We start from the raw sequence: 8,482 nt of genomic DNA, 5'->3' as shown, positions 1-8,482 counted from the left end.
CTAACTTAGCTTGATATGATATTTGGAATAATAGTCAATAAGTCTATGTTTGATAAATTAATAATTGATCAATACATGAAATTAAATATATAAAATGAAGAAGAAAATAACAAATAGGAGGAAAATAAATAATGTTGAAGGAGTAGACTTTGGTGATATCACAATCAGGATGAATGCTATGCATGTACAATAGCTGTATGAGATCAGATTCCTATGAATATGACAGCATTTATGTCTCTTCTTTAAGAATTGTACAACCTTTTGTTTTCATGAAAAAAATAATATTGTAAAATAAATAAAGATAAAATTCGTCCTGGAGCATTCGAACAAGTCGGCCTTGTTCTAACTTCTTATGGACTTTTGTTTTAAAATTTCATTTCAATTCAGTTAAGCTCCATTTAATTATATTAAATTTTGTTTTATTAAATTCATATGATTAATTTCATTTTACTTCCATTACATTCAATTTTTGTTCTGTTCGTTGCTAAATTAGAATGTGAAATATCTAATTACACCGTTCTTTCAAGTTAGCAAAACAAAAATGGTGGATGTAATAAAAAGGATTTTTATCCGTACATTGGGATTTTTAAAATATCTATTGATTAGTTAGATGTTTCCTAACGAGTAATTTTAAGGTAATAAAGTGGGTAGTGATTATGATTCTAATTTCCAAGGTAGTTCCACCTTAGAGTCCAGGTGCTTGGGACGGGGGGGCAAGTGTAACACTGGACAACCCCTAATTAGAGTGCAACCGATTCTTATTATAATATGTTCATCTATCTCTGCCTAATAATTTTTCTAATAGATTCACACAAATTTTTTCGATTCAAAATTTTGTCCTCACTCATACACATCACCATGACATAGGCGGTAATCATGCATCCATCATAAAAGTAAGTCCAGCCAACCACATTAACTAGAAGTATATATCTTTAAAAAATTTGCTAAAAATAATACAACCTTTAGCCCATTCTTTTTTTATACAACTTTTTGATTATTTTGTAATAATACAATTTTTAGGAGGTGTTCATTTTAAACAAGACAAAATCGAATTTTCGATTGGTTTTGAGGTTAGGGAAGGGGAGGGGATATTCTCCCCTTCCCCATCCCCACCACCAAAGATTCATCCCCTTCCCTTTCCTAACCTCGATCAAAATCCACCAAAAACGCGATTTTGTCTTGATTAAAATTAACACTCCCTAAAGGTTGTATTATTACAAAATAAACCAAAGGTTGTATTATTTAAACACAAACTTTACAAAAAATCCGATTTACAGTATTTATTGAATGGCGAGTTGCTGGAGACTTCTTCTCCTTCCTCTTTTAAGGTCCATGGCATCTAACGGAACTGAGACTTGACGGTATCGACATCTTTCTCCACTTCAACACTACCTTTGCTCTAAATCTGAAAGATTAATCCAACTCTTCAATTATCTTTTCCTCTAATTTCAATGCTACGATGATAATCAAAACTTCATAATTCCTCCCGCTTTCTCTCTCCTCCCTAATTTTACAATATACATCAATTTTATACCCTCAATCTTTTTTCTCTTTCATTCTATATTAATTGTGAGAAGAGATACTACTGTAGACACCTACTTTTGGCCTCTTGTTCCGACAGAAAGTGCGATGATGTTACAAAAATCCGTTCTTCATGCTAGATCAAAGTTGAAGTGTTTATGGACTACGCAATGCATTATGAAGTAAGTTAAAATTCATATTTGAGACCAAGTTATCTTAGAGCCTTGTCCGATTACTAATTAGGCCTAAAACATGCTCATACATGTTTAAAGTTGATTAATAACGGACCCAAATGCGGCAAATGCAATAATTCGATCCAATGGAACTTACATTGTTGAAAACCGAGCCAAACAGATAAACCAACGATTATATTTCCATGCATGGTCTATACAGATGGATATCCCTTTCAAAGGTCTTTCCAACGGTATATTATAAGCCCAATTCCGAGCTAAAACGAAGAAGTTATGATCAAAACACTAAACCGGGCCCTAAACCGACACCCTTACACTGCAACAGCCATATCTTTTGATCCATAACAGATTTTAACCTAATTCTAACGACATTGGAAATTAGACATTCAGAGCTTTCTAATGATATCTCATACGCCTTAATCCGACTTTGGAATCAAAAGTTATGGAAGTTTTAAAAGCGCGTTTTCGTATAAGGCAAATCGCATCCAGCGCAACTCAGTGAGTTGCGCGCGCAAGTCAATGAGATGCGCGCGCCACCCAACGCGACTCAGAGAGTTGCGCGCACTACCTGATGGCGCGGCTCTAAAACCCTAAACCTAGATTCCTACGCCTATAAATAGGGGTCTTCGTTCAACCTGAAAAGGACAGAGAAAAAATCAGAATTGGAACCCTAGCATTCTCAAAACCCTAATCTCTCAAGTTCTCTTACTATCATACTACTTTTCTCCTCTCTTCCCAAATACTTTCCAATCCTAATTGAATCCATTGAAATCCTTGGAAGTACGAAGAAGAAAGAAAGTCCATAAACGCATTAAACGGAGATTGAACATAAAAGAAGAACGGTTAGTTTCCTGAGCACTTAGATAAATCACTTTTCTTTTATTTTTTAAATAACTTTAATTGAATAAATAGTGTTGTTTGATCACTTTAAACAAACTTTTAATTAATTTAATTCACATAGTATTCTTGTGTTAATCAAGACTAGAATTTGAATAATTAATTGATTGTTTTATCACCTAAGTCAAGGCAAACATTGTTTATTTCTTGTTCTTTTCACGAATTTGAATAACAAAAGAATAACGACTTTTGCAATGTAATTCCTACGTGACTAATGCCTGTAAATAAAATCAACTAACTTAGTTTTACGAGCCACGCTGCATATATTGTTTGGTAATGAAATTGTGAAAAAGGAAGAGCTAGTAGAGGCCGTACTAGGGCTAGGATAGTGATTCCCCCCTAAAGGGAACGTTATTTTAGTACCCTCGCTCCCGAACTCATTTCTGGTACACGTAGACCAATTTGGGCATGGGTAAACTTACGATTCGTGCTAAATAACCCTTGAACTCTACTTGGGAGAAAGGCATGAACAAGGTTTATGAGTTTTCCTAAAACTCATTGGCGACTCCTACTTGTTTCTTATAAAAAGCGTGATGATAGGATCAATTCTAATTTAAGGTCCCCCAAACAGTCAGGAATTCAAATCCTAATAGACCCCAACAAGTATAAAGTCCTAGCTTTTAAAGCGCCTTGGGCATTTAAGGAGAAGGATTTCGGGCATTTAAGGAGAAGGATCCCCTACGATGGAAACACCCTCCTTACAACTACAATAATTAGATATTATTGTTCACTTAACTAGGTTGATTTGGTGAGATTTGGGGAAGATGGAGATTGATAATTTCACCAAATCATCAACGGCAAATTTATAACTCTGATCTTGAGTAAATTGTTGAATATTACTACTATACTACTATGCTTTTGTTTTTTTAGGAATGATGGAATGCTTCTCTTTTTTACAAAGCAGTTGATTTTTTTTTTCCATACTGTATTGATTTATTGTTACAATTCTTCTATTTAAACAAACTGTGATTGTGTGTTCTTATTGATCTATGTTTGGTGAATGTGATCAAATGATTAGAGCTAGTTTTGTACTGCAATTACTGTGTTGCTAATGTAAATGCAATGACAGGGATGCAACCCGCCACTAATGGATATGGCGGGGAGATCGGCGGACATTAGTGCATTTTTGTAAAATATGGGTCACTTTTGTGAAAAAAAAGGGTCACTTTTGTGGAAAAAAAGGGTCACTTTTGTGAAAATAAAGGGTCACTTTTGTTTTACAAAAAAAGGATTACTTTTGTAAAAAAAAAAAAGGGTCACTTTTCGCAAAATGTTCAATGTACAATAAAATTATTGTAAATCGAGGGCATGCAAAAGTTTTTGTTATTTAAAAGGAACCGACCAAAGGTTGTATTATTTTTGACAATTTTTCCTATATCTTACTATTTATGTTTATTATAAACAAGCTTATATACAATATTTTATCTAATATGTTGTATGTGTTACTTTTGTATATGTATATTTTGGTTTATATTGTAGATTGTAGGGGAGCCATGATTTTAAAAATGATGTGTTGACACTATATTCATGGGGAGTTAAGGAATATAAATAAATCTATACATATGAAGTACATATTTTTGAGAGAAAGAAAAACTAGTATCACATTGAAGATAACTTTTGTGTGTGGTCATCCATATGATAAGGCTAGTCATGTAATCAAATTTGTTAATAAGGGCAAGCTTGATTAATCAAATGAGTAACTTTATTTATTCACCTCGGTGATAACCTATTTTTTTTTTTTGGAAAAATTATCAAAAATAATACAAACTTTGAACGGTCCGCTAGAAACAAGTCAATCTTTTAATTATTTCTAAATAATACAAACTTTGAGGGATATCCGCTTTAAACAAGTTATTTTACCTACTACTTTTTTAGCCGATTAATTTTTTTATTTATCTTATAAATTTGTTTAATAGTTTTAAAAAAATAATACAATGTCACATGTTCCATATAACCTGTTCATGAGGTAACTAATCGATTTTAACTTGTTTAAAGCGGATACCCCTCAAAGTTTGTATTATTCAAAAATACTTAAAAGTTTGACTTGTTTTTGGCGGATTGCTCAAAGTTTGTATTATTTTTGACAATTTTTCCGTTTTTTTTCTTTTTTTTTTCATAAAAATAACGTTGATCAGTTCTGGTATGACTTAGGGCCTGTTCACTTCAGCTTAATTTCAGTTCAGTTTAGCTCCAATCAGTTCAATTCAGTTTATTTTAGTTCAGTTCAGTTCAGTCCAGCTTCTAATTTCCCTCTCTCATAAATTATTCATTTTAGCTCAGCTCAGTCTAGTTCAGCTCCAATCAGTTCAGTTCAATTCAGCTCAATTCAATTCAGTTAATGAAAAAAAAGTTACTTTATTTATCCGAGTTAAGACCATAATTGGGTACTCAATTCTACAAATTTTCACCTTTTAAATACTGAATTTTTTTTTTCACCGTTTGGGTACTGAGACCCATTTTCCAGCAAAAAAAAATAATATCCACCAAACAATTGAGTACCGAAGGTAAAGAATTGAGTACCTTGGGTTAACTCATGTGGGGCCCACCTAAAAAAAAAAAGACGCGGGTTTCTTTCTTCTTTCCCCTTTTCTAATTCCTTTATTCCCCCTTTATTCTTTCCTTTTCTGGAAATTCTGTCAAAGAGGTTGCTGAAGAACACGATCTCGATTGTGGCCAAATTTGGGGAAAAAGATAAGAATCGCAACCATTTTTTGAGGTATGTTTGATTACGCAGCCTTCTTGTTGTTATTTTGTTAAAAATTTTGAATTTTTTGGGCGATTAATTATCGTTTTGTTGCGAGTTAGAGTTTTTGGTTTTGTAGGTTAATAACAAAATTGAAATGGTGATTTGTTGTTGTTTTGTCGAATAATTTGTGCTTGTGATGTTGTTTGTTGATGCTATATGTGAGTGATGTTGTTGGATTGTGTGTAAATGTTGTATATTTTGCGCTAGGGTTTGATCAATGTTGATGTTTTGCGTCGAAAAATAGGGGAGGTTTTGCTCGAAATGTTTTTGTGTGAATGATGCTACTATGTGTGTTTTTATTGTCAATTTGAAGTGCCTAACTTCAAATTATGGTCAGTGTGTTCTATTTAGGAAAAAATGGCTGAGGGAGGAGCTGAAAAATGAAACTGTGTATGTTGAAGAACATGTAGCCCCCTGTTCTAGTCTTCAAAGTGCTCATCCATTGCTATCTATGGATGACATTATGTGTGTGCATGTTTTCCCCAAATTGGATAGTGTAGGCGTCGCTCGAAGTGCGCCTACTTTAAAGCATGTTGTGAATATGCTTGGCACTCATAGGAAGTGGGAATTGACATAATACGATTAGGGACAAATAAAGTAGGGAGCCGCCAACAATTTTTTAAGGAACTTGTAAACCGTTCACGGATCATTTAAGGCAACCATGATAAAGGGACAACGATAGGCAACAACGATTGACCCGTGAAGGTTACACCCCATTCATAATCCATGAGATTACTAACTCCATATGGTTCGGAACCACGAAAGGAGGATCGGGGATGATGGTACGAAGTGAGTCATGGAGTCACATTCGCCCGTGTTGGCCTCTACTCGATTCTTGTAGTGAAAGTGATTCCTGCGATCTCAAAGGCATGCAAACAAAGATTCAATTCGCTCCAAACTATTATTAAGCTAAATTGGTTGAATATTAATGCAGCATATAATTCTAAAATATTAGTGATCACTTGATTTAATAACAAGATTAAAAAGGAACCTAAACCGATTTTCCAAATTATCTTATTAGACGTGATTTTCAATTACATATTCCCTTTAACATGCAATATGGTGATCATAAATAATAATAGAACAAACATTAATATGGGAAGAAATTTAACAATAATAGCGTTAGTCAAATCGAATATAAAATAACCTAATCATGATACTAGCAATATTAAAATAAAATAAGAGTAGCTAAATTAATTAATTACTCACATTCCACGTATTCCTTTAAATTGCTACATCATGAATAAACTGTTAGTAACTTCAATAAATAATAAATCAAATGGAAATTAAATTAAATAAATGTAGATTTGAATTGGTCCAAACCCTAAGTTATTTGTACCTTTCACGCCTTGGTTTAAGGACGGAACCTCGGGTTAAGTATGGACTCCTTGGAGTGCTTAAGGGAAGAATGGTGTAATTAGGAATATAGGTTTAAGGCTTAGAATATGGGAGAGAGAGAATAGAATGATTTTTGGTGTAAAAGAGAGGAAGAGAGAATGATTTTTTGTGCCCCGAACTGCAGAAAGGAGGGAGGTATTTATAGGAAAAATGAGTAGAGTGAACCCTAAAAAGATAAAAACCCTAAAAAAATTACACCGCGACACAGAAGAGAACACCGTGAAACGGTGCCAGGCACCGTAAAACGGGGAAAAATCCCGTTACGCGGGGAAAATTTGAGCGACGCGGGACATATTTGACCTACGGGAAGTGAAAACGCGTGAAGGGTTTACGCGAAAAAGACACGAGAAAATTTCGTGACATGGCACACGTACCGTGACACGGCAGTGTCAACCGTGGCACGGTACAGTACACCCTGTCACGGTATAGGAAAACGCGAAAATTACACGGAAAAAGCACCGTGACACGGTGAGAAATACCGTGTCACGGCAGCAGGTACTGTGTCACGGCAAATAGGTACCGTGCCACGGTGAAAATTCACGTGAAAAAACATTGAAAATAGCACTGTGACACGTTGTAATGTACCATGTCACGGCACCAGGCACCGTGCCACGTCATCAAGCGCCGTGACACGGTGCTTTTACACTGTGCGCGGTAATTCCAGTTTTTACCCATTTTTAAAATCATCATAACTTTTGATCCGTAATTCAGAATAAGGCATATAATATATAATTGGAAATATTATCAAGTTCACTTTCCAACCCAATTAGAACCAAGTCAAAATTATTTGTAGATTTTAAGATATGGCCGTTTTAGTGGAAGGGTGTCGATTTTGGGCCGAGTTTAGTGTTTTGCTCATATCTTTTTCATTATAGCTCGGAATTGGGCTTATTATATATGGTTGGAAATATTATTTCAAGACCTATCCAACCAAATAATAATTGGATCAAAATTATATGACCAAAAAATCAGTTTCTCTCGGTTTTGCGATGTGGACACGAAAAGAGGAAAACAAGTTATGATTTAGGGAAATGAGCTAGGAAATGAATTGGTTTATGAAATGTATTGAATAAAACATGGATTTAAGCACTCCAAAGATTAAATACTCAACTCGACCAATAATAGCGGTGAAAGTTGTTCATCATCGGGTTTGGTTTTGGGGAGACATTTTTAGGTGTCTACAGACAGCAAAAGTTATGTTGCTGTCTCTCAAACATGTAGCCATTGGAGGAAGGTGTGGAAGAACAATGATGAAGTGTTTTATAATGTGTTAACATGTTGGTTAAGATAGGTTGATTAGGTCCTAGGATGTAGGTAGGATTGGATAATCCCTTGAAGTTGTTTTTTGAAGGCTAAGGGATTTATTTTGTGAAAATGTTAGGGAGCCTATGTAGATTTTTTTTGTCAAGACATAGGCTCCAGGAATTGATGTATTTAGATCCTAACATGTATTTAGGTAGGTCAATATTGATTGTATTTAGGTGACTAGTCATGTTATGTCACATTCTTTTGGATGACATTGTGCTTTAGGGTTGTTGTTATGTATTTAGGTCACTTTGTCATCTCTATTGACATTCTCATTTTGTAAGCATTTGACAAGTAATGAAATGAAAATATTTTGAATTTACATATGTTGTTACTAGTTTAAAGCTTTGTGATTTGTACTTTCTGTTAATTTTATGCATGATGGTTGTAGATGGAAGACATTCCTATGTCTGTAATTGTTCAC

This window comes from Chenopodium album, chromosome 11, assembly GCF_948465745.1.
Source record: "Chenopodium album chromosome 11, dcCheAlbu1.1, whole genome shotgun sequence".
Lineage (NCBI taxonomy): Eukaryota > Viridiplantae > Streptophyta > Magnoliopsida > Caryophyllales > Amaranthaceae > Chenopodium > Chenopodium album.
Note: the sequence above shows the minus strand (reverse complement) of the source record.